We start from the raw sequence: 6,583 nt of genomic DNA, 5'->3' as shown, positions 1-6,583 counted from the left end.
GGCATATATACATCATCATGTAATTTCCAAAAGCTTCATGTTCACAAAACTAAAATCCAATCGAGCATTCTCTTACAAGGTTCCAGAATCAAAACCACCTTGAACTTTGGAACATTCAAACTCCAAAACTCTCAAATTCAAGAAAAACTCTCCACTCTTTAAGGCCATAAGCATTAAGGCTTTTACCAAAAGTTGTTGTTTTTGAGGTAATTAAAACCTTAAAACTAAAACCTTTACCACTCTAAGGAATTACGATTTTTGAAATTGAATTCATAAAAAGCTTATCTCCGTTTCATAAAAAACGAATTTCATATCATCTCCATGAGCTTCTACGCCGAATTCTCTCCTTGCATAAAATCGGGCAGCAGTTCGCTTCATATTTGAAAATTTTTGGAATGCATATCACTAAATGAAGCTTCTATTACTCTCCAATTCTAACCCCTACAAGGCTCGAACAGAAGCTATATTTCCAAAGCAAGATAATCTGCCAAAAAACGAGCTCTGGTTCTCTCCCATCCCTTTTTTGCATACTTTCCCCTTCATATGTGCACCGCCTGGTTATTTCTCATTTTTCTCGCAAGGAATTCGGGCCGAATTCCTTTTGCAGCCAAAAACTCGCGTTTTCTCAAAATGAAAAATACGCTGCGTCCCTTTTTTAGTTTAAAATTCAGATATTCCTTTTTTTTTTTACACTGCCTTCGTACTCTCCCCATGCAAGACGCCACCTTCCTGACCTGCGGGCTATACTGTAAACCAGCTACCTCTTAAGAGGTTCAATTAGTCCACTTCCTCCATCTTACTACCCTCTGCATCAGCATCGTCTTCAAGAGGCGGCATGTCTGCATCAACATCTGCCGAGGCAAAAGCATCATCATCTATACTCAAACCCAGCTTTAACATCCTGTGAATCCTTCCTCCAAAGGTGTTGGGGTCCTCAAGGCTGAATCCAGAGGTAAGAAGCGTAGTTTCATGCAGTAGTAGGACCAAATCTTTCACAGACTTATCATTCTTATCAGCTTCATACCTCTTTCTAAGCTCTTCCATTATTGAATTATCAGGATTGATCTCCACATTGTCTTCTTGCTGGACATATGGCCGGACATGCTACTATCGCGCAAGGTCTGCGCCTTCATAATTCGCTCCATGTTGGCTGTCCAGCCATACTCTCGTGTCACTAAGCAGCATGGAGAGTCAACAATGCCGTCTGACACTATAATTTTCTCCACACGGTCGCCAAGAATATCCTTAATCACTTTGCACAAGCCTTCAAATCTGCCTCAGCTGCCCTTAGTCCTTCTTCCTTCAGCAATGTAAATGTTTCCTCTAGCGATGTAACCTTGGCATTCTCTGCATTGCTAGCATCTTTTAAAGCTTCTACCATCCCAGAAGAAACGTTCATAATGCCATTTTGCATGGGTGCATCTTCAACCATATTATCTACTCCCTCTCTAGAAGTGATCAGTTGCTGGTCCTTCAGTCTTTCTTGTGCCTCCATCAAGATCAAAAACTGCAACTAATCCCTCTTTCTTGTCAGCCCCATAAGAAAGTGATGCTGCTTTTGGTTCATTGATAATTCGTGCTACCTCAAGGTTCACCATAGCATAAAAACTCCATGATTCACACCACACTTATGTACAGAGGCTTCGAGACCTGGCTCAGCCTCAGCTCGTCTTATTGAACCTCATTTACAATATGAACATATGTACATAGGCATCATAAAATGACTCAAGTCATGGCACTTAATCCCATGCATCTAGATTTTTATTTAATGGCCTCATATGCATGGTTTCACACCATAGACGTGCCATGGCATGACAACGCGGCCAAGGAGGTGGCCGAACAGGTAATCAGAATTATGGCCAGCATCAGCAACAACAATAGTCCATAGTTGAGAACTTGCTTACAAGAGGATAAAGTGACTTAAGTGGGATTAGAGGAGGAATAGGAAGGTTAGAAGGCTGCTAGAGGATTAGACAAGAGCTTAGAGAGCCATTAAATCTTGCAATAAGATTTACAAGTGGTTAGAGAGGGATTAAAGAGGTTATAGCAAGATTAGTAGAGATATGAAAGCTTGCAAGAGGGTTAGAAACTTGCTGCAAAAGATTAAGGAGAGATTAAAGACACACAAGAGGATTGTAGAGAGATTACAAGCTCATAGCAAATATTAGAAAGAGATTAGAAGGTTGCATGTAAGATTAGAGAGAGATTAGAGAGGTTTGTTGAGATATCGAGCTCATCTAGTGAGGCGGTGGACACTGATGACCCGCCTGGGGGATAGGCCCCACACTTACACCACTGGCATGGTTGGTGAGATGATGGTGATATGCGGCCAGTGGGATGACAGGCTGTGTGATAGCCATTCTAGCTGGCATAGTTATAGCGCCAGGTCATTTAGTTGGGTTCACACTATAGAGAACCCTAGTATGTATTTGGTTGAGTACCTTTTTGTATTGTGTGTACTCTTATCTTTGTATATGGTGTGTTGAGTGTTGTGTGAAGAAGAAGAAGATTTTCAGCCTCTCACCTTGTGTGTTCTCTTTTAGGGTTTTGTGAGTGTGTGTGTGTGCTTTTTTGCAAGAGCTCAAGCTCTCTTCTCCCCTACATATTTTCAAGGTTACAGCAAGATTAGTAGAGATATGAAAGGTTGCAAGAGAGTTTGAAACTTGCTACAAGATTAAGGAGAGATTAAAGACATACAAGAGGATTGAAGAGAGATTACAAGATTACTTGTAACAAATATTAGAAAGAGATAAGAAACTTGTAAGAAAGATTAGAGAGGGAGTAGAGAGCTCTAGAGAGGGATTAGAGAGCTCTAGGACTAATGGTTTAAATGTGTAATTAGTTTAAGAGCATAGAATGGGGCTAGGAAGCTTGGAGAATCTTTTTTTCACTATAGAATAATATAGAAGCACTTTTCGGGAATAAAATCACATTTTTAGAATGGCAGGGGGGGAAATCCATTTTTAGGGTTACTTTTTGGCCGTGCAGATCTGATGGGCCCAAGGGAGGTGAAGTGACACTAGTGGGGCTACTAGATAAAAAAAGGTGATGTGATTGGGGTTACTAGGGGGGCAAGCCTAAAGTATATTATAAATACCCCTACTTTAGGTCCTAAAGCTAGTGGATAGGTTGTTCACTCCCCCCTCCCATTGGTCCAAACTTAATTAAAATGCCATTAAAATTAATCCTAAAGGGTCCTTTTGGTAGTCCATATCTAATGTAGACTTGGCACTATGGCTATGCAGGCGATATGTTACTCTATCTTATAAGGTCCCCTTTATGAGGAGTAGCCACGATTATGTGTTAAAGCATGCATTAGCACCCCAACAATGCCTAGTTTAGACATTGAGATTTGGCCAAATGGTTGTGAGATAGCTTACGTAGAATTGGCACCATGCCAAGTTAAATGTATGTAAAGTGTGAGTTATTAAACTGCACCCTAGGGTAGAAGGAGATCTTATCAGGACACCTTGTCCGCGGGTTGTGGGGTTAAAATGGGCTCCTAAAACAACCTCAGATGGGCCCGCATGGAAGCTGCACTTAAACTTGTAAATCTCCCACCAAGAGGTTTTTTTGTTTGTCCTTGTGTCTTGCTAGTTTTTAATGCACTCTCGAGTGCCATGGGTTTTATTTCTATCTATTTTTTATGCTTTTTCTTTTACAAAAGCTAGGCAAGGACTCTTCTATATTGCAAAGGCAATGATTAGAAATGCTTTGAGTTGTGCATAGAAGAAGCATGAGGGTTAGCATAGACAATGGTTAGAAATGCTTTGAGTTGTGCATAGAAGAAGCATGAGGGTTAGCATAGACAATGCATAGAACTCTCTATGAGGGTTAGCATAGACAATGCATAGAACTCTCTATGAGGGTTAGCATAGACAATGCATAGAACTCTCTATGAGCTCTATGGATTCTCTATGATCTCTAATGCTTCTTCTATATTGCTATGCTTTTTCTATGCACAAAAGACGCACTACATTTTTATATGTAGCTAAATTAAGATATGCATAGAAGAAGCAATAGATCGCATAGAGAATCCATATAGCTCTCTATATTCTATCCAAGCTCTCGAGAGATACATAGAGCTCATAGAGAACTCTAATGCTTCTCTTCTATTAGCTACACTTTTGTTATGCATAAGATAGCTGGTATGCTTTTTCTAATCTTAAGCTATACTTTGGCTAAGCATAAGCAATGGGGGGCAAGCTATGTTGAATCCTAAACTCTAAATAAATTTTTAGTAAGATAACATTTGGCTCTCCTTGTGGCACTAAGAACAAATAGGTAATCATATGAGTAGTTGGCCACCTTAGGCCTTGTCCTCACCACCACAAAAATAATATAGCTAGCCCCTTTTTTATACATACATAACTCCAAGGAAATAAACTTGTTATATCTCTCTTGTTGATTAACTTAACAATAATTAGTAGTCGAGTGTTTTTTCTTGGAGAAACTTCTAAGATAAAACCAAGCTACATATATATATATATATGCTTTGTCATATTTTTTTCCTTCAAATTATTGACCTTAGATTTTACATTTCTCAATCTTAATGCTATATTTCCAAATGTAATGGTTACCTACCTATGCAATGTTATATGTGCCATTCTTCATATCTTAATTCACTTTGTTTCCTTTCATGGTATTTTGTAATATCATACTTTTGCATTATTTGGAGTAGTATTATTATGGACACGTTTTCTAGTGTTACATATCATCTTAATTCTTTCTTATAAATTCTTTCATAAACATAAAAGCTAATGCTTAAAAATGCATTATGTAAAAGACGAAAAAGTTCGTTGGGGAATGAAAGGTGCATTGAACCTTCATGGAACAATATAGTCCAACCTATAGCAATGTATAAAGAAGTCGGTAAAAGAAGTTATCATCATACGTAATTGGTGATGATGAGGGCAAGAAAAATATTTGCAACATGACATTAGGACTATATTGCAAGACTTGACTTTATAAAGGTCTCATTGGCAAAAATTCAAGTTACGGAGTTTGTCGACCTCAAGAATTCTCATGGACATACTTGAATTCTATAGATTATGTTTTATAGATAAAGCAACGTTGACTCTCCAAGTTAGATAACATTTTAAATCCTGTTGGCATATATTCACTATGTAGAGGTACCCATTTTCATCATTAACAATTATGTGCAAAAATAACATATTTGAATAAAGAAAGGTTTTTATGTGAAAACATTGGGCTCAAGGGAAAATGTATAGGTATCAAATGTATACTAGAGCTCTTCAAACATTGGGCAAGAATAAAAAAGCCTCATTGGAAAGTAGACCTTTAGGTAAAGAAAGGTCAAAACCGTTTTGAATTCCAATGCTTAAAGTGCATTTGATATGGATACACATGGTGACTCAGGGACCATACAAAAAGAAGCACTTACACATATATGTTTGGAAAGTATGGTGTCTTCTCAAGAGAAAGTGATGGTAGTACTTAGGACGGTAAATGCACCAAGGCTAGAGGTAGAACTTGTGGAGTGTGATCTTATTGAAAGCTGGAGAGGGTGGTTATGATATCATGAAGACAAAGGTTATGATATGGTATGAGACCGTGTTTGGGAAACTTGTGTTTAGGAAAAATACACATGTTCTCTCTTTTTTTTTAAACCAAGCTAGAAATTTGAAGAAAATTAGCCATAACTTCCCCAAAAAAAAATTAGCCATAACTTCCCCCAAAAAAAAGGAGTCACTCTATTGTTGCATTTTATTTTATTTTTTCAATTGGTTCAGTTCCCTTTTAGAGAAGATATGAATCGGCACTTTTAATTGGTTGAAGGAGAGCTTTTCTGAGCACGATGGTGAGATACAGCAAATGCAGTTAGCAATAGTGCTCGGAAAAAAACAAAAAAAACAGCATTCTAGTGTATTTGTACCGAGAGAGAATAAAGAAAAACTGGCTGAGATTTTAAGTAGCCCTTGTGGAATGATTTTTCATATATATCTTAGTAATAAAACCGGCATATAGTAGAGGCTTGGGAAGCAACAATGGTTAGCAATGTTGTAAGGCACCAATGGAAGATGGTGTAAGGCAGCAATGTTGGACGGATGGAATGTCCGTCCAAGCCATTATTTAAGGCAACGTGCTCCAATGGTAGGAAAGGCGTGTAGGGGGGCTAAAGCAAAAAAGAATCAAAAGTTGCTAAGGTGGCTCCACTTACAAGAGCGGTGGTGCGCATCCTCGTATAAGTCATGTGTGGATATGATATATTTTTATGCATGTACATACATGACATTATATGTATGCATGTATTTAGAGTGGTAATCACGATTCATTAACACGCCTATTCATAATAATATGGCTAATCTAGGATTGTGATTAATCTCATTGCGGCCCAACGTTTGATTCTTAAACGCACGTGAATGGATTGCGAACGGGAGCTTATCGATTTAAAACAATCTTAATAAATAATCGTGTTCAACTAGGACTACTAATTAATTAATTTTATATATATATAAATATATATTATATGTATATAATATAATCTCACAAGAGTGTTCATGTCACTATATAATTATTCTCATGAGCGCTATATAAATACACCAATGCGATCCCCATTGTT

The 6,583-nt window shown here is 37.9% G+C and overlaps 1 pseudogene; it reads right to left on the bottom strand.

The window, feature by feature from the left end:
• Positions 1 to 725: 725 nt before the first annotated feature.
• On the bottom strand, positions 726 to 1,353 carry LOC147629902 (heat shock protein 90-3 pseudogene; annotated as a pseudogene).
• Positions 1,354 to 6,583: the final 5,230 nt, after the last annotated feature.

The sequence above is a fragment of the Cibotium barometz genome, chromosome 17, assembly GCF_041138505.1.
Source record: "Cibotium barometz isolate CiBa-2024 chromosome 17, ASM4113850v1, whole genome shotgun sequence".
Taxonomy (NCBI): domain Eukaryota; kingdom Viridiplantae; phylum Streptophyta; class Polypodiopsida; order Cyatheales; family Cibotiaceae; genus Cibotium; species Cibotium barometz.
The sequence above is the reverse complement of the archived record's forward strand: the minus strand, read 5'-3'. Positions and strand labels throughout refer to the sequence as shown.